This window comes from Phyllobates terribilis, unplaced genomic scaffold, assembly GCF_046119375.1.
Source record: "Phyllobates terribilis strain yellow unplaced genomic scaffold, ASM4611937v1 Scaffold_3__8_contigs__length_932513732, whole genome shotgun sequence".
Taxonomy (NCBI): domain Eukaryota; kingdom Metazoa; phylum Chordata; class Amphibia; order Anura; family Dendrobatidae; genus Phyllobates; species Phyllobates terribilis.
The window spans coordinates 862,137,228-862,163,904 of record NW_027362763.1 but is presented as its reverse complement, the minus strand read 5'-3'; the positions used below and the strand labels follow the sequence as shown (position 1 = coordinate 862,163,904).

General features: G+C 44.4%; 1 protein-coding gene across 3 annotated transcripts in view; it reads right to left on the bottom strand.

The window, feature by feature from the left end:
- The window catches only part of LOC141257725 (interferon-induced, double-stranded RNA-activated protein kinase-like), a 151,110-nt gene extending 125,602 nt beyond the window's left edge, over positions 1 to 25,508 (bottom strand). For 2 of the 3 annotated variants that reach the window (XM_073672622.1, XM_073672624.1), the window contains exon 1: positions 25,306 to 25,505. The gene's annotated coding sequence lies outside the window, so the exon portion shown is untranslated. Of the gene's footprint in view, positions 1 to 25,305 lie in introns of all 3 variants that reach the window. The other variant, XM_073672621.1, reaches the window with a different exon arrangement.
- Positions 25,509 to 26,677: the final 1,169 nt, after the last annotated feature.

Below are 26,677 nucleotides of genomic sequence, written 5' to 3'. Positions count from 1 at the left end.
TACGAAGTACAGTGAAAGTGCTGCTTACTGTACTTGTCATTTAGCGTAAAGGATTTATCAAAAAAAATAATAGTGTTTTCATGCACCGTCTCTTTAAAAAAGCCGGCCGGCAATTCAGCAGCGGTACCCGACAATTTAGAATAGAAGGAATAGAGAATCACACATAGATTAGATAGATAGAAACATGTCAGTCACATATATATGAAGTTCAGTGACAGTGTTGATTACTGTACTTGTCATTTAGTGTAAAGGATTTATTAAAAAAAATAATAGTGTTTTCATGCACCGTCTCTTTAAGAAAGCCGGCCGGCAATTCAGCATCTGTACCCGACAATTTATAACAGACAGAATAGAGTTTCACACATAGATTAGATAGATAGAAACATGTCAGTCACATATATATGAAGTACAGTGACAGTGTTGATTACTGTACTTGTCATTTAGTATTAAAATAAAGGATTTATTATTAAAAAAATTGGCGTGGGGTTCCCCTTAATTTTAGGCTCTAGCGGAGGTTAAGCAGACAGCTGGGGCAGATGTTTGAAGCCTGGGAAGGGGGTAATACCCACGGAGCTTCCCAGGCTACTAATATCAGCCCCCAGCTGAATACCTAGCCTTTACTAGCTATTAAAATGGGGGACCCCCCCAAAAAAATGACATGGGGTCCCCCCTAATTTAATAGCTAGCAAAGGCTAGGCAGACAGCTGGGGGCTGATATTAATAGCCCAGGAAGGGAGCCATGAATATTGGCCCCCTCCCAGGCTAGAAACACCAGCCGTCAGCCGCCCCAGAAATGGCGCATTCATAGGATGCGCCAATTCTGGCACTTAGCCTCGCTCTTCCACGCTGCCCTGGTGCGGTGGCAGGGGGTAATAGGGCTGGGGTTGATGTCAGCTTATAATGCCAGCTGACATCAAGCCCAGGTTAGTAATGGAGAGGCGTCTATAAGACACCCCCATTACTAACCCCATAGTCAAAGTTAAAAAAAACACAAACACCCAGAATAAAGTCCTTTAATTGAAATAAAGACACAATTCTTTATTGTTCTAAATTAAACCATACTTACCATCACGCCCATTCCAGCTGAAGCCAACGATCTCCTGTAATAAAAATAAAATAATAAAGCAACCTCATCCTTACCTTTCCATGGTTCCCACGACAGCTTCAGCTCTGCTACATCGAGATGACAGGCTGGACCGCAGCAGAACGCCGCCATCCAGCCTGTCATCCCGCAGACACTGAGAAGAGCAGGCTTGCTTGCGCTCCACATTGTCTCTCTGTGACGGCATAAAGATGAGCCGAGGTCATGTCCAATGAACTCAGCTCACCTCATGCACGTCACTTACAGCGTGGGAGAATTCTCACGCTGAAGCGCTGAGTGCAGGAGAATTTTCCCACGCTGTCAGTGAGGTGCATGAGGTGAGCTGAGTTCATTGGACATGAGCTCACCTCATGCACGTCACTGACAGCGTGGGAGAATTCTCCTGCATTCAGCACTTCAGCGTGAGAATTTTCCCACGCTGTCAGTGACGTGCATGAGGTGAGCCGAGTTCATTGGACATGACCTCGGCTCATCTGGATGCCGTCACAGCGAGACACTGAGGAGCGCAAGCATGCCTGCTCTTCTCAGTGTCTGCGGCATGACAGGCTGGATGGCAGCGTTCTGCTGCGGTCCAGCCTGTCATCTCGATGTAGCAGAGCTGAAGCTGTCGTGGGAACCATGGAAAGGTAAGGATGAGGTTGGTTTATTATTTTTCTTTTATTGCAGGAGATCGTTGGCTTCAGCTGGAATGGGCGTGATGGCAAGTATAGTTTAATTTAGAACAATAAAGAATTGTGTGTTTATTTCAATTAAAGGACTTTATTCTGGGTGTTGTGTTTTTTTTAAATACTTTACTAGAAATTCATGGCGGTCATGTCTAATACTGGCGTGACCCCATGAATTTTGGGCTTGGGGCCAGCTGATAATACCAAGCTGGCCCTAACCCCTTTATTACCCAGTGAGCCACCGCACCAGGGCCCTGGATGAGTTGGGTACAGCGCCAGAAGATGGCGCTTCTATGAACGCGCCATTTTCCGGGGTGGCTGCGGACTGCAATTTGCAGCGGGGGTGGCCCAGAAAGCTTGGGCCTCCCTGCGCTGCAGATTCCAGCCCCCAGCTGCCTAGTTGTACCTGGCTGGACACAAAAATAGGGCGAAGCCCCACGTATTTTTTTTTTAATTATTTCATGAAATTCATGAAATAATTAAAAAAAAATTGACGTGGGGCTTCGCACTATATTTGTGTCCAGTCAGGTGCAGCAGGCAGGAACGGGCTGCCCCCAACCACCAGCTGCCTATTTGTACCTGGCCGGACACAACAATATAGGGAAGCCCTTTTTTTCTTAATTATTTCATGAAATAATTTAAAGAAAATTGACGTGGGGCTTCGCCCTGTTTTTGTGTCCAGCCAGGTACAACTAGGCAGCTGGGGGCTGGAATCCGCAGCGCAGGGAGGCCCAAGCTTTCTGGGCCACCCCCGCTGCAAATTGCAGTCCGCAGCCACCCCGGAAAATGGCGCGTTCATAGAAGCGCCATCTTCTGGCGCTGTACCCAACTCATCCAGGGCCCTGATGCGGTGGCTCACTGGGTAATAAAGGGGTTAGGGCCAGCTTGGCATTATCAGCTGGCCCTAAGCCCAAAATTCATGGGGTCACGCCAATATTAGACATGACCACCATGAATTTCTAGTAAAGTATTTAAAAAAAACACAAACACCCAGAAAAAAGTCCTTTAATTGAAATAAACACACAATTCTTTATTGTTCTAAATTAAACCATACTTACCGTCACGCCCATTCCAGCTGAAGCCAACGATCTCCTGAAATAAAAGAAAAATAATAAAGCAACATCATCCTTACCTTTCCATGGTTCCCATGACAGCTTCAGCTCTGCTACATCGAGATGACAGGCTGGACCGCAGCAGAACGCTGTCATCCAGCCTGTCATCCCGCAGACACTGAGAAGCGCAGGCTTGCTTGCGCTCCACAGTGTCTCTCTGTGAGGGCATCCAGATGAGCCGAGTTAATGTCCAATGAACTCGGCTCACCTCATGCACGTCACTGACAGCGTGGGAAAATTCTCCTGCACTCAGCGCTTCAGCGTGGGAGAATTCTCACACTGAAGCGCTGAGTGCAGGAGAATTCTCCCACGCTGTCATTGACGTGCAGGAGGTGAGCTGAGTTCATTGGACATGAGCTCACCTTATGCACGTCACTGACAGCGTGGGAAAATTCTCCTGCACTCAGCGCTTCAGCGTGGGAGAATTCTCACGCTGAAGCGCTGAGTGCAGGAGAATTCTCCCACGCTGTCAGTGACGTGCAGGAGGTGAGCTGAGTTCATTGGACATGAACTCGTCTCATCTTTATGCCGTCACAGCCAGACACTGCAGAGCGCAAGCATGCCTGCGCTTCTCAGTGTCTGCGGGATGACAGGCTGGATGGCAGCGTTCTGCTGCGGTCCAGCCTGTCATCTCAATGTAGCAGAGCTGAAGCTGTCGTGGGAACCATGGAAAGGTAAGGATGATGTTGCTTTATTATTTTTCTTTTATTGCAGGAGATCGTTGGCTTCAGCTGGAATGGGCGTGATAGTAGGTATGGTTTAATTTAGAACAATAAAGGATTGTGTCTTTATTTCAATTAAAGGACTTTATTCTGGGTGTTTGTGTTTTCTTTTAACTTTGACTATGGGGTTAGTAATGGGGGTGTCTTATAGACGCCTCTCCATTACTAACCTGGGCTTGATGTCAGCTGGCATTATAAGCTGACATCAACCCCAGCCCTATTACCCCCTGCCACCGCTACAGGGCAGCGTGGAAGAGCGAGGCTAAGTGCCAGAATTGGCGCATCCTATGAATGCGCCATTTCTGGGGCGGCTGACGGCTGGTGTTTCTAGCCTGGGAGGGGGCCAATATTCATGGCTCCCTTCCTGGGCTATTAATATCAGCCCCCAGCTGTCTGCCTAGCCTTTGCTAGCTATTAAATTAGGGGGGACCCCACGTCATTTTTTTTGGGGGGTCCCCCATTTTAATAGCTAGTAAAGGCTATGTATTCAGCTGGGGGCTCATATTAGTAGCCTGGGAAGCTCCGTGGGTATTACCCCCTTCCCAGGCTTCAAACATCTGCCCCAGCTGTCTGCTTAACCTCCGCTAGAGACTAAAATTAAGGGGAACCCCACGCCAATTTTTTTTAATAATAAATCCTTTATTTTAATACTAAATGACAAGTACAGTAAGCAACATTGTCACTGTACTTCATATATATGTTACTGACATGTTTCTATTTATCTAATCTATGTGTGATTCTCTATTCTTTCTGTTATAAATTGTCGGGTACAGATGCTGAATTGCCGGCCGGCTTTTTTAAAGAGACAGTGCATGAAAACACTATTATATTTTTTAATAAATCCTTTACTCTAAATGACAAGTACAGTAAGCAACACTGTCACTGTACTTCATATATATGTGACTGACATGTTTCTATCTATCTAATCTATGTGTGAGGCTCTATTCCTTCTTGTCTAAATTGTCGGGTACCGGTGTATGCCGCTGCTGAATTGCCGGCCGGCTTTTTTAAAGAAAGCGTCTTCTGAGCAGTTTGTCAGCTTTTGGACACCTTTGAAGGTGTTTTCTATGTGTTTCTATGTGTTTTTGTTTGCCTGCCATTGGTTTTAACGGTGTTCGACGGTGTTCTAAGGTGTTCGACGAACAGTTCGACGAACAGTTCCTCGAACATCCCGGTGTTCGACGAACCGAACCGAACCCGAACACTACGGGGGTGGCTCAACACTAGTTATTAGTCTGGGAGAGGGCCAATATCCATGGCCCCTTTCCAGCCTATTAATATCAGCCCTCACCTGTCTGTTTAGCCTTTGCTAGTTATTAAAAATAGGGGGGACCCCACATCATTTTTTTAGGGGTCCCCCCCTTTTTAATAACCAGTAAAGGCATTTTTTTTTATTATTCTTTGTATTAATAGTGAGGGACTTCCAAGCGTGTGCCGCCAGAAAAATGGGCCGGTTTCTTCTTTTAACAGTCTTGTGGCTTTGGAAGCCTGAAGAGATTAAAAGAAGCTGAAAAGTCTGACCAGTCATGTCTACATTGCATATGATTCTGTAGAGCAGGGGTCTCAAACTCGGCTAAGTATATGGGCCACACATAGAAAAAATGTGAATTTGAAGGGCCGCATTCTTTGCAGAATGATATGAAATTTTTTAATTTTTTTTTTAATATATAATATTTATTGGTATTTTTGTAAAACATAAAAAACACATTAAAGTGATAATTAGATACCCGTACGCAGACAATGTATATAATGATGTGTCACCCTGGCCTGGATGCCACAAATATTTAATAAAGCTGTGTCTGAGAGCAAGGGGGAGGTTCCCTGGTTAGGGACCATTAGCACGCAGCACCTCCTGTCCCAGGCCAGTAGGGGGAGCAGGCTGCCCCTATAAAAGCTGGAACTGGGGGCAGGGTTAGAGAGAACTGGACGACCTGTCTCTGAAGTGAGAGGCGTCCCAGAGAAGGGAGAGTCAGTTCAGCTGTAACTGAGGAGGTCATGTGGCAGTAGAGGAGCCACGAGCCAGGGACGGAAGGCAAGGTGAGCCGGTCCTGGCTGAGAGAGAAACTGATCTACTGGACTTTGGTGTCCGAGGCTGTTAGGATTCCAAGTCCTACAGCAAATAACCAGCTCGCAGGGGATTGTATGTCCCTTGGCCTAAGAAGCCCGGAGGTTCCGCCACAGCAGAAGGGACTAGCAAAGCTGCACCAGGCCAAGAGTAGAAAGGGACCCAAGTTGCAAGCCATAGGGGCGAGAAGACACGGCGAGCTCAGGAACGTGGGCTATTACACCACGAGGAGGGAAATAGCCAGAAAGAGTGCAGAGAGCACGGTAGGCCTACACCCTCACCCTGACCAGGAGGGCTTCCCACTTGTTCTCCGACATTCAGGCCCCCTTCTAGCCGGGACTGTTTTTGGGTCGTCTCACCTGTTCCAATAAAGACCCTGAACTGTTCAAGAGGCCTCCATTTCCTGGCTATTGCGATCGAAATGATCCCCTCCATCATCCACTTACACTGTCCTGGGGCTACACTTCTCCCGTGGGGAGTTATACTACTCAGTGCTGCACACTTACATCTGTCCCAGTGGTCTGCACTGCAGCGGCAGTTATCCCTGACCGCAATCCACGGGTGGCGTAGTCGGAACTTCCTATACATATACCAAAAGACGGTTCCCATTTAAGCCTGACACCCTGAGCACGGGACCGGGTCGCCACTACTACACCCCATCCGCATCCAGAGGCCCGGCCCTGAGGACCCCACTGCCCAGGGGGCGAGTCAATAACATTGCTTATAAGATTGACTGGTAATACAGAACAATACAAACACTAAGAACCATATAACTTTGTAACTTGCATCGACTCAGCTGACATACAATCTGATATTCTAATTTATTGAAGCCATCGTGGTAAAATAGTCCATCTATACTCATACTATAAACCCTTACCTAATGATTTCTTTACCCTGCTCTTTCTTCCCCTTCTTTAATTTAGATATGAAATTTTAATGATACCATATTGTTTTTTCTATACACCTTTTGGATAATTTTTTTTATATTCAATCTGTTTTATTAAACATCAATTAAGCATTAATTATTAATCATTTTACATTTTGCAAAACAAGAAACATATATTGTGTTCAATTTTGAAGAAAATATGACAAAATAGAATTATAGAAAAATGTTCAAAGTTCAAATGGGGTCACTTTTTTCAAATAATTAAAATGGTAGTATATTGAACAATATAATATTTGTAAGGTAACCGCCTATAAGAGAATCATATGTTGAGGAAAATTCTATATTATATCTGAAAAGCCCATATAAGAAGAAAAAAGAAAAGAGAGAAGAAAAGAAAAGGCAAAGGGGGAGGGGGAAGGTCCTTATGCCTGTGTAACTAATTATGAACACAATCACATGTATCTGTTGAAACTATTAGAACAGGGTATGAAAATTAAGTGAGTCCTGGAACAGAATCCATCCGCTCCAAACTCTTCTAAATTTATCATTGGTACTATTACATTCTGCAGACAACTCTTCCATTGTACATAGAGTCACCATTTCCTTGTACCAATCTAATATGTTAGGGGGGGGTGTCATGAAAGTCAGCCGCCATCTTAGGAATGATACGTCATACCTGAGGATATTCCCTATTGCCATTTCTAAACATCCCTCACACAGCTTCTACCATGTCAGATTTCTGCAGCCCCTGGTAAACAGAGCAATTCGCCCCCACCTCTGGAGATCAGTCTCCAGAAACCTCTTTGATATGGTAAATAGATGGGCCAGTTTTTGCTGTGTCCAATCAGGGCAGAGTCAGCTAGGCCCCAGGGGGGTAATTAACACCTGATGTCACTTGAAACCAGAAGCAAACCATTTGTGCAAGCCTGAAAACCATGTGCTTTCTTTGTGGAAAATGGCCACCAAAAGCTACAAGATACACTATCAATTCCTAACCACACGATACAAGTTAGGGAACCCAAATAAAATGTATCATGTGAGGAAGGTGCCCGCGGACACAATCATGGGACTTATAAATCCATGAGTGGCCTGGAAAGCTGGATATTTAGAAGAACCATATACAAGGTCCCAGGGGAGGCATGTTTAGAGTCAATGACTTCCCCGGAAGAGTAGGATCACAACGAGACCTCTGGTGATACGATGAGGAGATCACCCCAGGGAAAGTTATAGGTACTTTTCTAAAATGGAGCTAAAACGAGCATTGGTAGGGGGGCGGGGCTTAGTAAACTGACATCACCAAGAGTGGGCGTGACAGGACTTTAGTATAGCTGACAGCCAGAAACCCCTTCAATTTGACCCAGGAGATGATGTGAACAACTCCTAACGTCCGGTCCAGGTCTCTGAGTGGGAGGAGCACCTTTGCCATGTGCTACTGAGGCTTGGATGACTGCAACTAAGCTTGAACCTGTGGGATCGCAAATCCTCCCTTGCACCACAAGAACGGTAACTGATTTATTGTTGTTATTCCTGTGTTTTGTATTTCTAATTGCTATAGCTCTTATTCTGGCCAAATACCGTTGTATAGTTAATTGTATAGTCTTGTAATATAGTGTATTCTTATGATCGATTAAATCATAAATTAATCGTGGGCTGTATCCTTTACTCTGCATATACGAATCCATTGGTCCGGAAACGCTTGGCTGAAACGCTACTGGGTTGGTTCCTGACCCGATACAAGTCTATTAACGGACCGGGCGTGTATCAAACGAGAACTGGTGGCAGCATACCATCTGGGGGATTTGAGGAAGGCTGGCAGTGACGGTCGGAGGTGTGGATACATATTACTGCAGCAGCCAGGGGAATATATATACCGCCCTCACTGCAGAGGGCCTCAAATACCCAGAGGGCTACAGGACGGCCTTTCCGGCGACCACTCCCTCTAGGTGCAGTACCTTGACTGACCTGAGAGGCAAGGGGGCGCCAGAGAGTTGTGCCTGTATCGTGGCGTCAAGGATTGGTGACGTGTAAGGGACAACACACCACCGTGTTTTCCCCCGCTGGTAGCAGCTTCCTGGCACCACTTACTCTAGGTGCAGTACCTTGACTCACCTGATAGGTAAGGGGGCGCCAGAGAGCTGCACTCACCGGCCGGATTTCATCACATCGGGTTTTAAGTTTCCAAAACCGTGGAATTACCGTCCATGCCGCTATTAAGCAAAATCAAAGTAAATCCATCTTTTGAGTACCTATTGTGGAAGGGAGGATTGACAGAAAGGCTATTTAAGGAGACCCCAATACTCTGTTTCCTGTGATACGTTGATACTGTCAAATACCTTCCCCCAAAATGGTGTAATTATTAGAACACTCTCACCATATATGAATCATAGAACCCACTTCACTTTCACATCTCGAATGTTTCCGAAACTGTAGGGAACATTGCATGTAGTTTAGATGGGTAGTGATACCATCGTGTACGTATTTTACAGTTCTTTTCTTGTGCAGCCCCAGCATTAGTAAGCTTATGCGTGAAGAGGAACCCTTTTGCTCACTTAAGAGGGGATAAACTAACCCCCAAATCCCTCTCCCATGCTCGCTGAAATGCCAGTTTCTCCATTCCCTCCTCTCTGCCCAATCTCTCACATATCATAGAGATAGCATGAGTCGAACCACTTTGCTGAAGGAACATGTTTTCAAAGAAGGTGTAGTTTGAGAATGAATTTATGTTAGGATTGTGTGCAGCTAGAAAGGATCACATTTGCAAATATTCAAACCACTTGATTTTAACATTTGGGGATTTTGTTTGTAAAGATACAAAACTAGGTATCATGCCATTTTCCAAAATCTGAAACAATCGGGTGTCCTCCACTGCCCTCCAACCGAGGAAAGATCCGCGCAAATACCCGGGTAGAACGGAAGAGTTATAAAATATTGATGTGAGTGGGCTAATATTTCTTCCTGGAAACATATTTTTCCTCAGAGAGTGCCATGTTTTAAGTGTTTCCCTAGTTAGATTGCATTTGGCCAAGGTCACAGTCTTCTTGGCACCACGGTAAATGTCGTAAAGGGACTTCTGAGCCCTCCTATTCCACCCCTACCCATTGTTTAGAGCCTGCATGAAAGTGCCAATCTAAAATCCCCAACAAGGCAGAAGCCTGAAAGTACCTATAGAAATTCGGAAAATCCGCTCCTCCTAATGATTTGTGATGAGAGAGAACCCATATTAATCTTACCCCAAATTAATTTGATTAAAGCAGACCTAAGTTTACGAAAGAAGCTATGAGGTGGAGACATTGGAACTGTTTGAAAAATATATAAAAAACGAGGTAATATATCCATTTTGATGGCATTCATTCTTCCAAACCAAGATAGCTTCAGTTTGCCATATTTAAATAAATCTCCTTATGTTCTGTGCAATAAAGCTTGATGATTAAGCTAAAAAAAAATATTAGGGTCCGAGGGAATATGAACCCCTAAATATTTCAATGATTCTTTCTGCCATTTAAATGGGAATTTAGTCATAACTTGTGAGATTTCAGTCTGTGGAATAGATATATTCAAGGCCTCTGATTTAGAGTAATTGACTTTAAAATTACTAACTGCTCCAAACCTATCAAATTCTTGTAGGATCATTGGAAATTATATTTGTGGTTGGAATATGTAAAGAAGCAAATCATCTGCATACAGAGCTGCTTTATAAGACTTAAATCCCACTTTGTATCCATGAATATTACGATTCTTTCTGAGGGCATTGGCCAAATGCTCCATTACCACTACATATAACAATGGGGACAAGGGGCACCCTTGTCTGGTTCCATTGTTAATTGCAAATGGGGCAGAAAGAGAATTGTTTACTCTTACCCGTGCTGATGGGTTTTTATACAAGGCCATTATTTTCTGTAGGTAACAAGGGCCCCAGCCTATCTGTTTCAAGGCTTCCTCCATAAACCCCCAGTGAACTCTATCGAAAGCCTTCTCTGCATCTATAGATAGAAGACTTAATGGAGTGGAGCCACTTCTTGCTTTGGAGATAATGAGTAGTGTCTTAATTGTATTGTCCCTAGCCTCTCGTCCTTTGACGAAGCCTACCTGATCACTGTTGACTATAGAGGGGAGTAAAGGAGCTAACCTGTCGTACAGTATTTTTTTTTAAATCAAATATTTTTTATTGTTAAAAACAACAGCAAAACAAATAAAACAACCCAACCAAAGAAGGGACCCAGTCCCTATTCTATCCCTCCCCCCACAACACATCGCCCTTTCAAACAAAACATTTTGAGTTAAATGTTCCACAGTTCTGTCCACAGCAAATTAACAATCTTACAGTATGAATAGTCACAATTGTATTAGGGTATCTAACTCTTGCTTTGGAGCAGTTATATACATGTCTAAAGCAGTCCAATGTAGGATTTTGCACCTGTCAATTAATCTGTACATCAATCATAGCAGACCAAGTCGAAATATATGCAGTTCTCTGGATGCTAGACCGGAGCCGTCAATCCATGGAGCCCATATTTTTTCAAATTTAGAGATGGCCTTCCTTTTCAGATATATACTTTTTTCCAGATTTAATAACCAATTGATCTTATTTATAAATTCCGTCACCATGGGCGCCTGCTCTGATAACCAATACTGGGCTATTAGTTTCCTAGCCATGTATAACATGCGTGCCACCGCTATTTTGCCATGTTCGTCAGTGCTCAGATCTTCTATATATCCCAGTATACATACTAATGGTGAGGGATCTGAATCGACTGAGTATGTTCTATCAATGATCGCTATTACATCCCTCCAGAAGTTTTCCAGAGTAGGGCAGGTCCACATCATATGAAGCATGTTAGCCGGGGATGTTTTACATCTAGCACATAGGGAGTCTGGTCAAAGCCCTATATCGTGGAGAAATTGGGGTGTTCTATATGACTGGTGCAGCACCTGTAAGTGGGAGAATCTATGGGACTCACTCAGAGATAACTGGGGAACTCTTTCCAGTATTTCAGACCACAGCCCCTCTTCAATAGGGCCTATCAAGCCCTCCCATTTTTCTTTTGATCTTATGGGGTGTTTTGCTAATACCAGGTCCAGCAGACCCCTATAAAGTAATGAGATTAGCCCCCCAGAATTATGTGACCTAGCCATTCTCGGTATTATAGCATTTTGAGGAACTCCATTATTTAGGACAAGACCCTCTGCCTGATATGCATGTCGTAACTGAAGGTACTTATAAAATTCGGTGTTGGGCAGTCCATATTCATTTTGTATCTGTGAAAACTCCTTGAGTGAATCTCCTGCTAAAACATGAGTGAATCTTTTTAGTCCTTTTAGACGCCAATTTTTATACCCTTCCAATTTATATAGGTTAGGGAGCCATGGCGTTTCCCACAGTGATGTAAATTGTGAGATCCCTTGTATCTCCTGTAATTTCCTCACTGCCCACCAAAGTTTGTGTATTAACTGTTATAACTCTCCTGTTGGTTTTTTTCTAGTTTGCTGGTCACATGACCTTTTTTGCCTATTTAATCCGGCTCCGCTCTCCTGGCCTTGCTGGACTTCATTGTAATTACTACTCTTGAGCTAGCTTGGTGCTCTGTTACCTTTCTCTGTTAGTTTTGCTAGGTCTTCAGACCTCTATGTTCTATGTTGTGTGTTAGTCTTTTACTGCTACAATTTCTGCTAGGAGGTGTCCAACTTTATCCCAGTACCTAGTTCTTGTAGGGATCCCTCCCTTGCATCTATAGGTCTTCGTACAGACTAGCTGAGGACTTTAGCGGGTCTGATCACAGGATCAGGTTCCCCGTTACATCGTAGGGATCCAGTTTAGTTCTATTGTAGGGACAGATCTCCTGTTTTTCCTTAGTGCTTGTAGCAGATAATAACAGTAAGTCCAGCCTAAAAAAAATTTCTCTAAAGGAAAGACCTCCAGTTTCCATCATGGTCTCGGTTCAAGATTTGGCTCAACGCTTGCAGGGACTCTCTCTGGAGGTGGCCGAGCTCTAACAACACGTGAGTAGCTGTTCTGGAGCACATTTTGTGGAGCCAAAGGTACGTCTGCCTGATCTATTTTTTGGTGAACAACAAGATTTTTTTTCTTTTAAAAATGCTTGTTTACTGTATTTTCGTTTCAGACCCAGATGCTCTGGTGATGAATCACAGCGCATAGGGTTCATAATGTCACTTTTGCGCAAAGATCCTCAGGGATGGGCCTTTTCTCTCCAACCTAGTGATCCGTGCTTTAGATCAGTGGATTGTTTTTTTTCTGCTTTGGGTTTGTTGTACGATGATCCTGATCGTGTCTCATCTGCTGAGTCTGAATTGAGACATCTGAGGCAGGGATCAGGTAATGTGGAAAAATATTGTTCTCACTTCCGTCGGTGGTCTGCCCAGGTGGGGTGGAACGATTCAGCTTTGAAAAGTTTGTTTCTTGCAGGGCTAGGTGAAAGGGTTAAGGATTTGCTGATTGCTTATCGAACACCTGGAAACTTGCAGGAGGCAATGCAATTAGCTATACGGGTGGACAGGAGACTGCGTGCAAGGGTTAATGAGAGTAAATCCTCTGCCATGTCAGCTCCGAGTCTTGAGAGGGTCTGTGCTGACAAAGGAGAGCCGATGGAGATTGGGGCGATGGCACCCCGCTCTCAGGAAAAAGACCGCAGGCTTTCTGGAGGTTTGTGCTTCTATTGCGGAAATTCTGGTCATTTCATTAAGAACTGTGTGCTTTGTATGAACAAAGAAAAAAAAACGGTCAGTCATGCACGTATAGCCTGTTTAAAAACTAAGGGAGTATTCCTATCTGCTACTACTGCTGCTCAGGAAGAATTAATTGAATTTCGGGTATTTGTGGATTGTGGTTCTACTCTGAATGTGATTGATGGGGGATTCTTGGAAAAACTTAAATTAAAACCTAAACCTTTGTCATCCCCTATTGCTGTGGTTTCTGTTGATGGCTGTCCCTTGAAGAGTGTTACTCACAAGGTCTGTGAATTTCCCCTCACTATTAATGGTATTCATCAAGAGAATTTGGATTTGGTAGTATTAAATAATTTGCCTTCTCCAGTAATTTTGGGGTTGCCCTGGTTAAAATTGCACAATCCTGTACTGGATTGGTCTACCAATGAAATTAAGTCCTGGAGCCCTAAATGTTATGACAAGTGTTGTAACGGACGTATTGCTGGGGTGGAAAAAGGGGAATTACCTGTACCTATTCAGGATTTTTGGAGAGTTTTTTCTGAGGAGGAGTCACAAATTTTGCCTCCCAATAGAGACTATGATTGTACCATTGAATTTGTCCCTGGAGCGACTCTTCCTAAAAGTCGTTTATTTAATCTTACTATTCCTGAGAGAAAGGCTTTGGAGGAATACATACAGACAAGCTTGGCCGCCGGTCACATTAGGCCTTCCAAGTCTCCTGTGGCTGTTGAATTTTTTTTTTGTAAAAAAAAAAGATGGCGGTTTACGTCCTTGTCTGGACTTTCGTGAGATTAATAAAATTACTGTACGCAATCCTTACCCACTGCCATTGATTCCTGATTTGTTTAACCAGTTAGTGGGGGCCAAGTGGTTCTCTAAAATTGATCTCCGGGGGGCATACAATTTGTTGCGCATGAAGGAGGCTGATGAATGGAAGACTGCTTTTAACACTCCTGTGGGTCATTTTGAGAATCCGGTTATGCCTTTTGGTCTTACCAAATGCTCCAGCATTTTTTCAGAATCTTATTAATGACATCCTTAGACCTTTGATCGGCAAAAATGTGGTTGTGTATTTGGATGACATTCTGATTTATTCGCCTGATCTGGAGTCTCATTGGCGGAGCGTACGTGAGGTTTTACAGTTATTAATGGACAATTCGCTTTTTGCTAAGCTAGAGAAATGTGAGTTCGCTGTACAGAGAATTAGTTTTTTGGGTTACATTATCTCCAGTGAAGGTTTTGAGATGGACCCGGTTAAAGTTCAAGCTGTGCAGGAATGGCCTAGGCCTATTGGTTTGAAATCGATACAGAGGTTTTTGGATTTCGCCAATTATTACAGAAAATTCATAAAAAAATGTTCTATTATTGTCAAACCGCTGACCGATCTCACCAGGAAAGGTGCTAATGCGGTTCAGTGGACTTCTGAGGCCATTGAAGCTTTTGTGTTTCTAAAGGAGAGGTTCACCTCTGCTCCCATCCTTATGCAGCCTGATGTGACTAAGCCGTTTTTGGTTGAGGTTGATGCTTCTTCTGTGGGGGTCGGTGCGGTGTTGTCTCAGGAAAGCAAGGATGGAGTACATCCCTGTGCCTTTTTTTCAAAAAAAATTTCTGAGACTGAACTTAATTACGATATTGGTAATCGGGAATTGCTGGCTATTAAACTCGCATTTTAACACTGGCGTCATCTCTTGGAAAGTGCTGAATTTCCCATTCAGGTTTTCACTGATCATAAAAATCTGATCTATCTTGATGCTGCCAAGCGCTTGAATGCCCGTCAGGCTAGGTGGGCACTTTTTTTCTCGCGGTTTAATTTTTCCGTTACTTACATCCCGGGTACCAAGAATGTTAAAGCGGATGCTTTGTCTCGCAGCTTTTCTCCCATGGTCAGTGCTGAGGAGGAGAGCATTTTACAAGAAGGTGTTGTGATTGCTGCTTTGGACTCCGTTTTGGAGGATGAGATTCTTAAAGCTCAGGAGAATGCCCCATCTAACACTCCCCATGGGAGGTTGTTTGTGCCTAGGACCTTTAGGAGAGATTTGTTTGTTGAGTGTCATGAGTCTCGGTTGGCAGGTCATCCAGGAATTTCTGAGACCAAGAGACTTGTGGGTCGCAGTTTTTGGTGGCCTGGATGGCAGAAGGAAGTCATTAAGTGGGTGCGTCAATGTACTGTGTGTGCTAGATCTAAGTCTTCGCATGCTCCTGCAGCGGGGTTGCTTTGCCCTCTGGAGGTTCCTAGTGCACCTTGGACACATCTTGCTATGGACTTTATTACTGACCTTCCCCCCTCTGAAGGTTTCACGGTCATCTGGGTGGTCGTGGACCGTTTTAGCAAGATGTGTCACTTGGTTCCCTTCATCAAACTGCCTTGCGCTAAGACACTCGCTAAGGCCTTTGTCAAGGAAATTGTCAGACTACATGGCGTTCCTACTGACATTGTTTCTGATAGGGGACCTCAGTTCGTGGCTCATTTTTGGCGTGCCTTTTGTGACAGGTTGGGAGTTCATTTGTCGTTTTCATCCGGATATCATCCTGAGTCTAATGGCCAGACAGAAAGAAAGAACCAGGATGTTGAGCAGTTCTTGCGTTGCTTTGTGGCAGACAATCAAGAGGGGTGGCCTGAGTTTCTGCCACTTGCTGAATTTGCTCTTAACAACCATACATCCTCTTCTGCTGGGTGTTCGCCTTTTTTTTGTTGTTCTGGGAGACATCCGTCTTTTGGGTCATTCTCCAAATTGGTATCGGCTGTGCCTGAGGAGTAGAGTTTTTCCGGTGATTTGGAGAGAGTTTGGACGGATGTGCGTGATAATCTTCAGGAGGCTAACAAAAAATCTAAGAGGTACTTTGATAGGAAACGGCAAGAGGTTTCGTTTGCTATTGGTGACATGGTTTGGTTGTCCTCTAAGAATCTGCGATTGAGGATTCCTTCTAAAAAATTGGGTCCCAAGTTTGTAGGGCCCTTTAAGGTGCTTCAGATAGTTAACCAATCTGCTGTTAGGTTGGAGGTTCCTACCTCCTGTAAGATTAATCCGGTGTTTCATGTTTCTCTGTTGAAAAGAGCTGATGTGTCGGTTGGTGACGCCTCTGCCACTGTTCCTCCGGTGGTGGAGGACGGGGAATATGAAATTTCCCGCATCCTAAATTCTAGACGGTATAGAGAGAGTTTGCAGTATCTCGTCGCTTGGAAGGGTTTCGGGCCCGAGGATAACTCATGGGTGAGGGCGGATGATGTTTCTGCTTCCAGACTTGTCAGAGCGTTTCACAGGAGGTTTCCTGATAAGCCCGGGCCTAGGGGATAAGGAGGATCCTCTTAGAAGAGGGGGTACTGTTAGAACTCTCCTGTTTGTTTTTTTCTAGTTTGCTGGTCACATGACCTTTTTTGCCTATTTAATCCGGCTCCGCCCTCCTGGCCTTGCTAGACTTCATTGTAATTACTACTCTTGAGCTAGCTTGGTACTCTGTTACCTTTCTCTGTTAGTTTTGCTAGGTCTTCAGACCTCTATGTTCTATGTTGTGTGTTTGTCTTTTACTGCTACAATTTCTGCTAGGAGGTGTCCAACTTTATCCCAGTCCCTAGTTCTTGTAGGGATCCCTCCCTTGCATCTATAGGTCTTCGTACAGACTAGCTGAGGACTTTAGCGGGTCTGATCGCAGGATCAGGTTCCCCGTTACATCGTAGGGATCCAGTTTAGTTCTATTGTAGGGACAGATCTCCTGTCTTTCCTTAGTGCTTGTAGCAGATCATAACATTAACAGCGTAGTTGGTGTTCTACAAGAGGGTGTCTTAAATTTGTGAGCCTTCAATGCTTCATAGAGTCTGAGTGATTTAAAATGTGATTGGAGTAGAAGACGTTGAGCCCCACCTACCCCTCCAGGGTCGTCCCACCCACGAATGTGCTGGAGCTGAGCTGCCATATAATAAACCCACGGATTTGGGACAGCAAGGCCACCCATTGTTTTATCTCTTTGCAAAGTTTCCAGTTTAATTCTTGGAGCTTGTTTTCCCCAGATTAAGTCTCTGAACATGCTGTTTACTTTAAGGAAATATCTCTGGGGTATCCATATTGGAGAATTATGCAATACATATAGCAATTGTGGCATCCAGATCATCTTGACCAAGTTAGTGCGGCCCACCACTGACAGTGGCAATTTAGACCACGTGTCCACTTTACACTTGAATCTGGCCAGTATTGGGTTGAGGTTTAGCTTCTCATAGTCAGTGACTTTAGATGTTACATTAATACCCAAATATTTAAATTCATTGACCACTTGTAAGCCCGAGTCAGTATAGTGAGGTGCATTAATGTTCCCATTATCTATTGGAAGCAGTACTGACTTAGTCCAATTAATCGCCAAACCCGAAAATTTCCCAAACTTCTCGATTGTCTCGATAATGTTTTGGAGGCTTCCGCTAAAAATAGTAGTGCATCGTCAGCATAAAGCGCAATTTTCTCCTCTATATTCCCTATGCGAAATCCCATTATGCCAGGGTGCATCCTGATAGCCGCAGCTAGTGGTTCAATGGCCAGTGCGAACAGTAAAGGGGATAACGGGCAGCCCTGCCGGGTACCCCTCCCCAGTTCAAAGGCTGAAGTAAGACGCCCATTTACCCTGGGTCAGACAGTATTTTTGAAAATAGTTTAATATCTATATTTAATAAAGAGACTGGTCTAAAATTAGCAATTATTGAGGGGTATTTTCCTGGTTTGGGAAGTGCGCAGATGTGTGGCTCTAGAGATTGGGGGACAAATCCAGTGTTTCCATCAATTGCATTAAATGTTTTAGCCATTATTGGAGAGAGTTGCTCTCTAAACTGTTTGTAAAATGCCGGCGTAAAGCCATCTGGGCCAGGACATTTACCTGACGGGGAGGCCCATATCGCAGAGTCAATTTCATATGGATATCACCTCTTCCAAAGCTTCCACCATTGAATTGCTCAACTTGGGTAGAGGTGTTTCCTGGATATATTCTTTAATCTTATTGGATCGGTCTAAGAGGGACATGTCTGCAAGTTTTCATATTAAGACCAAAAAATATCTACAATTTTTTGGGGATTATGTTCATCCCTGCCCTCTTTCCCCTTAACATTTGGGATAAATGTAGCCATCATAAGTTGGTGGAGCATTCCGGCCAATGGTCTCCCGCATTTATCTGAAAAATCGTAGAAGAAACGTTTTGATTTTTCCCTGGATTGCAAACATTTTTTATCTAGAATTTCTTTTAATTTGTCTCTTTTCTTTGTCAAATCAACTAGTGTGGAGACAAAGGTTTTATGTAAAATTTCAAGGGAGTGAATTTGATTTAATAATTCTCCTATTTTCCGAGCCCTCTCTTTCTTTGACCTTGAGCCATGCTTTATCAGGATCCCTCTCATGAAACATTTCAAAGTCTCCCACTGTAAAGGGATGGAGGTTTGATCAGAAGCGTGAATCTGAATGAAAGAGTCGATAGACTCCCTTAAATCTGATTCACACAGAATATCTTTAATAAGCTTATTACTTCATCTCCAAGTCCAGGAGCGTTGGGCTAGGGATGGAAGAGATATTTTCAGAAAAACTGGAGCGTGGTCCGACCACAAAATATCTCCATTTGTGGTCTTGGGTTGCCAAGACAAAGCATGATGGCTCAAAAGAAAGAGAATAGAATAGCTATAATCTGCTTAACATACGGCAGACGATTTTCCTCAGTATTAACAACATATAGCAGCCACGAGGTATCTCTTAAAATATAACCTTTAATAAATCTCTAAGAAGTGTAATAAATACCTCCAAAATCTGATACCAGTCCCTAATTACATCTTATTCATATCAAGATAGACAAATACAACCTTTAACAATATATCAGACAAGAGGCAGAAGATGTCAGAAATAGCCAAATAAATCTAAGACATATAGTGTCTGAACAGCCCTCTTGGAATGTAACCATATGACCTAGAAAAAGGACAATAATTTCAAACCAATCCTGGTCAGCAAATGAAAAAAACATACAGTGTTATCAAACATTAGTGACGTGTAGATCTCACCCATTTTTTGCATGTGGGCATCGTTCAGGTTTCTTCATCCCATTCAATCGATTGGTTCCCCAGAAGAAGATCTACCCTGTCGTGCCCCTGGTGTTAGCTCCTGCCCTGACAAGGGCAGTACCCAACTATGTCCTAAAACTGTCACCCAAAAAAAGTCCCTCCCGACAAGTTTCTTCTTCCTTACCGGGAATTCATCAGGGGAGTGTATTTGGTATTTTTGGGAAGCACCAGCCATACAAAAGAGCAAAAAAGTGGCTCTGTGTCATAAAGTGCCAAGTGACTTAAAAAAAGTAATGAACCTCACAATGGTGAGTGTCCATCTCCGTGGTACAGAATGCAGCTACCACTTTCCACAAATGCAAAATTGGGGGATGCTCACACATCAACCTTCTCTGGAACGCACACCGCTTGTATCCCTTCCAGCCACCCGAGACGCATATTGTTTGCGTCATTACCGGGCATCTGGAACGCACACTACTGCATCAACTCCGGGTGCCTGGAACGCATATTGTCTGCGTCATCTCCCAGCACCCCGAACGCAAATTCCTCGCGTTATCTCTGGGTATCCAGCACATATATTCCTCCCTTTATTTCTAGCTGCCTGTGACGCATATCTCGCGTGCCCTTGCCGAAAACGGTTTTTAAGACATGAATCTCACATAGATTTTTTTAAATAAGTTTTCACCATTGCACGGCACTCTCCTGTCTCCTAGTCGAACCTCAGCCTTGCTCTCATGGTCACTTCCTCTTATTTTCACAGGTCATGGGGGCAGATTACCGTTCTATTTTCCACTACAGAAGTAAATCTATTTTCTCTGTATATATGAAAATAAATGTACGTCCTTTATATACATATTACCATTTTTACTAATCGTTCTAACCATTACTTAATTCCAGAGGTTGTTATTTAGGCAATTCCTGTGCGCCAACTTACGCCAATCTGTTCCTGGGCTGGTGGGAGGAAACCGTGGTCTTTACTGAAGAAAGACAGCGTTTTACTGGATTTATCGAACTATGGACAAGATACAGTACAGACCAAAAGTTTGGACACACCTTCTCATTTAAAGATTTTTTTGTATTTTCATGACTATGAAAATTGTACATTCACACTGAAGGCATCAAAACTATGAATTAACACATGTGGAATTATATACTTAACAAAAATGTGTGAAACAACTGAAAATATGTCTTATATTCTAGGTTCTTCAAAGTAGCCACCTTTTGCTTTGATGACTGCTTTGCACACTCTTGCCATTCTCTTGATGAGCTTCAAGAGGTAGTCACCGGAAATGGTTTTCACTTCACAGGTGTGCCCTGTCAGGTTTAATAAGTGGGATTTCTTAACTTATAAATGGGGTTGGGACCATCAGTTGTGTTGTGCAGAAGTCTGGTGGATACACAGCTGATAGTCCTACTGAATAGACTGTTAGAATTTGTATTATGGCAAGAAAAAAGCAGCTAAGTAAAGAAAAATGAGTGGCCATCATTACTTTAAGAAATGAAGGTCAGTCAGTGCGAAAAATTGGGAAAACTTTTAAAGTGTCCCCAAGTGCAGTTGCAAAAACCATCAAGCGCTGCAAAGAAACTGGCTCACATGAGGACCGCCCCAGGAAAGGAAGACCAAGAGTCACCTCTGCTTCTGAGGATAAGTTTATCCGAGTCACCAGCCTCAGAAATCGCAGGTTAACAGCAGCTCAGATTAGAGACCAGGTCAATGCCACACAGAGTTCTAGCAGCAGACACATCTCTACAACAACTGTTAAGAGGAGACTTTGTGCAGCAGGCCATCTTGTAGCAATGGGCTCATCCGGCTCCTCATCTTGTAGCAATGGGCCCATCCTGGTCCCCATCTTGTAGTAATGGGCCCATCCTGGTCCCCATCTTGTAGTAATGTCCCCATCCCGGTCTCATCTTGTAATAATGTGCCCATCCCGGTCCTCATCTTGTAGTAATGTGCCCCATCCTGGTCCCCATCTTGTAATAATGGCCCATTCTGGTCCCCATCTTGTAGTAATGGTCCATGCTGGTCCCCATCTTGTAGTAATGGCCCATGCTGGTCCTCATCTTGTAGTAATGGCCCATGCTGGTCCCCATCTTGTAGTAATGGCCCATGCTGGTCCCCATCTGGTAATAATGGCCCATGCTGGTCCCCATCTTGTAGTAATGGTCCATGCTGGTCCCTAACTTATAGAACATTCAACTGAAAAGAATCACTGACTCCGGCGGCCCTCAGGACCAGGCCGCAATCATTACAGGGGCTCTGGTGCCTGCGGGCCGCTTTAAGCAGCCTCAGGGGCCGCGTGTTTGAGACCCCTGCTGTAGAGAAAGGCCCCTGCAGTGTTCTCTACGGCCTTTTCATTTGACACTTCTTAGGTTGGAGCGGAGCCCATTAATGACTTGCACATGTTCTATTCAGGTTTTAAAAAAAAATTATAAAAACAATCCTCATGTGAACAGCAAAGTGATTCCCATAGAAATGAACAGGAAGAGTTTTCCAGACATTTTGGAAGCGATTTTTTATTTGCTCAAAAAAAATCCCCTGTGAACATTGCAGAAGGCCATGTTTATGTGGCACCCCAGGGGTCTGGTTGCCACAGTGGTAGAAATACCATGTCTGAGAGCGAGCATGGGTTTTACTGGTCAGGAGCACTGTAACATGCAACACCTCCTGCCCCAGTCCAGGGAGGGGAGGAACCTGCCCTTTATAAACTGGGTCTGGGGCGGGGTTAGTGAGTCAGAGTCTAGTGAGGAACAGAGCAGCAAGCAAGGCGCTCTGTAGGAGACAGGAGCTGAAGGCCAGGGACTTGAGCTAGCAGGGCTTGTCCTGGCCGAAGACGCAGAGAACTGGACACAGGAGTCGGAGGCTGTGGGGATTTCCACATCCAGCAGCAGAAACCACCTGGCAGGGGATTTCAGGTCCTCTGGCCATAGGAAGCCTGGAGGCTCAGTCACACGCAAGGGACCTGCACTGCCATCGAGGAGCGGAGGCTACCAAGTCACCAGCCATACGGGTGAGCACCACACGGTACACTCAGGGACGTAGGCTACTACACGACTACAGCAAGGTAGCCAGGAAGAGTGCAGTCAGACGGGAAGGCCTACAACTCCACCTGGCCAGGGGAACTCTTGTTCGCTCACAGACTGACCAGGCCTCTAATGTTAGCCAGTACTCCCGGCAGGGCCTTCTTCGTTACCAACAGTAAAGACCCTGAACTGCACTGCACGGACTCTGAGTCATTTCTGCTGCGCCCATGTACCACGACCCTCACCATCTATACACGCTGCCCTGAGGCTATACTCCTCCCGTGGGGAGTTATACTACCCTCTGCTGCGCACACAACATCAGCCTCAGTGGTCTGCCCCGCAGCGGAGTAATCGGACATTTAAACATTGAAAACCAAATAAACAGATCCGCCACTGGTTTGACCACCCTGAGCCACGGGATCGGGTCGCCGCCACGAAGACTACAACCCCCAGCATTACACAGAGACACGGCTCCGGGTATTCCCCCACACACGGCCCAGGGGGCGCGTCATTTACACTAAGGGTTTTTTTGGAGCAGAAAATGAATGGAAACTTCAGAAAATCGTCCTCAAAAACCTGGGAATTTTTGCTCAGTTTCGGCTTCAGACTGCGTGCCCACTATGCGTTTTTCAAGCGTCTTTGCCACGGAATTTCCGCAGCGAAAAACGCTTAAAAAACACTTGGTAATATGTGCCCCATGGTCCCCAATGATAATCCGCATATGCTGTGCACATGCTGCGGAAATTTCCGCTGCGGATTATCATTGCGGAAAAATACGCAGCATGTCCATTAATTCTGCGGACACGCAGCGTAATCGCCGCCATTGACTTGCATTGGACCGCGTGACATCCGCATCACTGCATCTGTACATGAAGATATCACACGGCTCAATGTACGGATGGTACCCAGGTCTGGAGAAGAGGAGACTCTCCTCCAGACCTGGGTACCATAGAACCTGTTAACCCCTTTCCGACCAGGTCAGTAATAGTACGCATCTGGTCGGAAAGGCCGGTTCAGCGGGGGTTCCGGCGCTGAGCCCGCACTGAACCGGGCACATGTCAGCTCATTCTTACAGCTGACATGTGCCCGCAACAGCCGCGGGTGAAATCACGATCCACCCGCGCCTGTTAACATGTTAAATGCCGCTGTCAATCTCTGACAGCGGCATTTAACTCGCGCTTCCAGGAAGCGCGTCCTAAGCCCCACCCATCGGTGACACCGTCACGTGATCGCGGGTCAATGATGGGTGGGCATGACAACCCAGGGTCTGCAGCAGACGTCTGTGGTTGTCATGTCTCAATTGCTATGAGCGCCACCTAGTGGTCGGCGCTCATAGCAAGTGAGCATTTCTGCTGCATACAAGGCGATCTGCTCATCGCCTGTATGCAGTAGAAGCAATCAGACAACTGCAGCTTCTAGTCTCCTATGGAGACTATTGAAGCATGCAGTAAGTGTAAAAAAAAAAGTTTTTAAAAATATTAAAAAAATATAAAAGTTTAAATCACCCCCCTTTCAAAATAAAATAATTAAAAAAAAAAAACCACATACACATATTTGGTATCGCCGCGTTCAGAATCGCCCGATCTATCAATATAAAAGAAGAATTAATCCGATCGGTAAACGGCGTAACGAGTAAAAAATTCTAAACGCCAGATTTAAGTTTTTTTGGTCGCTGCAACATTGCAATAAAATGCAATAACGGGCAATCAAAACATCGGATCTACCCCAAAATAGTATCAATAAAAACCTCAGCCTGGCGCGCAAAAAATAAGCCCTCACCCGGCCCCAGATCCCGAAAAATGGAGACGCTACTGGTCTTGGAAAATGGCGTCATTTTTATTTTTTTAAAGCAAATTTTGGATTTTTTTTTCACCAATTAAATAAAAAAGAACCTGTACATGTTTGGTGTCTACGAACTCGTAATGACCTGGAGAATAATGATGGCAGGTCAGTTTTAGCAATCAGTGAACGTGGTAAAAAAAACGTAAAAAAAGGACCCAAAAAACAACTGTGGAATGGCATTTTTTTTGCAATTTCACCGCACTTGGAATTTTTTTCCCGTTTTCCAGCACACGATATGGTAAAACCAGTGATGGCGATTAAAAGTACAACTCGTCCCGCAAAAAATAAGTCCTCACACGGCCATATTGAACGAAAATTAAAAAAGTTCTGGCTCTGGGAAGAAGGGGAGCAAAAAATGAAAACACAAAAACAGAAAGACCCATGGTCGTTAAGGGGTTAAAAAAAGAATTTAAAATTAAAAAAAAAAAAGATACCTTCCGATGTCCTCCCGGTGTTTTCTCCCCTCCGTCTGGTCTGCTGTATGGGTCACGGTGTTGTGAAGGACCTGCCATGACGTCATTGAGTCATGTGACCTGTCACCGGACGCAGCGGAGTAAACACCGGGAGGATGTCGGAAGGTAAGTATACTCGTAATCTTTATTTTTTTCTTTTTTACCATTCTTCTTCTTCTTTTTTTTAAGTAACTTGGTCACACTATATATATCCATGCCGGTTGCATGGATTTATATAGTGTGAACAAGTTGTCAAGCATTTTCCAAGTGATGCTAAAATCGCCTGGAAAGCGCTTGATAACCCGCATGCGGAAATGCATGTGAAGAACGCTTCACAAACGTTTCTACCTGGCGGGAAAAATCTGCAGCATTTCTGCATCGTGGGCACATAGCCTCAAAAACTCAACAAAAAGATTGAGTGTGAAGTGAACACAGCCCAAGGATCCAGCTAGGTGCGAATATCTGGGTCTAGGTTGGTTAAAAGAATTCTGGTAGAACACAATAGTAAATCTGCCCCATAGTTGTTACTATTCACAGCCCTGACAATGCTCCTGGTGAACTACAAATCTCAGCTCACTAATAACACTATATAGAAGCCTGGCTTGCACCAAGTAAAATCCTGGAGTGAGGTTGGCAGCGGGTTGTGGAACTAAAACTCCCAGCATGCCGCAGATTCCCAGAGCTGTGGGTCTCCTCCCAGCCGCCTACAGTCCGCTCCGGCCGCGTCCGCCTCACCTGCCGCTCAATGGCGTCCACACACCACAGGAGGAAGCAGTCACTCGCCGCCGTCTCCCGGGAAGGTTTATGTCCGTACACCGGTGGCTTCTGCTCCGGGAGCTGCAACACAAGAGAGCAGTCTGGCAGGAGGGCGGCAGAGACCGGAGAGCCGCCGGTTTCAGTTTCGTTTCTCCTCATAATGATCAGAAAACCGAAACCTGGCCGGATTGTCAGATGTCCCGAGCCCCCACCTCCCCATAAAGACCACCGGGGGCCCCACTAATATCACATGAAAAAGTCACACCACTGCAGAACCGCGTGACGTTAGTTTCATATTTGCAAAATTGTATTTTTTTCTTACACCTTTTATAAACAAGCAGCACTGATCACAGGGGTGAGATACAATGCAGCGGGGTGTCCAGGGGTGACATAGTAACAAAGTGGGCACTGAAGGGTGTCAGCCAGGGAGTTAACCCCTTCACCCCCGGGCCATTTTCCCTTTTCTGTCAATATGGCCGCGTCAGGGCTTGTTTTTTGCAGGACGAGTTGTACTTTTGAACGACACCATTGGTCATGTACTGGAAAACTGGAAAAAATTTCAAAGTGTGGTGATATTGCAAAAAAAGTGCAATTCCACGATTTTTTTTTTTTTTGTTTTGTTTACTATCTTCACTAAATGCTAAAACTGACCTGCCATTCTTATTCTCCAGGTCATTACGAGTTCATAGATACCAAACATGTTTAGGTTATTTTTTTTATTTTAGCAGAGAAAAAAAATCCAAAATTTAAAAAAAAAAAAAAATGGCGCCATTTTCCGAGACCCGTAGCGTCTCCCTTTTTCGAGATCTGGGGCCAGGTGAGGGCTTATTTTTTGCACATTTTGGGGTAGATCCGATGTTTTGATCGCCCGTTATTGCATTTTGTTGCAATGTTGCGGCCACCAGAAAAACGTAATTCTGACGTTTTTTGATTTTTTTTTCTCGTTACTCCGTTTACTGATCGAATTAATTATTTTTATATTTTGATAGATCAGGCGATTCTGAACTCAGCGATACCAAATAAGTGTTTTTTTTAATATTTTTATTTGTTTTATTTTGAATGGGGCGAAAGGGAGGTGATTTGAACGTTTATATTTTTTTAATATTTTTAAAAACATTTATTTTCTACTTCTTACATGCTTCAAGAGTCTCCATGGGAGACTAGAAGCTGCGATCGCCTGATCGCTTGTTCAACACCTAGCAGGGCTTCATACTCAGAAATGCTCATCTCCTATGAACTCCAACCGTTGGGAGGCGCTCATAGCAGATCGGCTATGACAACCACAGGGGTCTCCTATAAACCCTGGGTTGTCATGCCAACCCATCGGAGATTGACAGCGGGATTTAACATG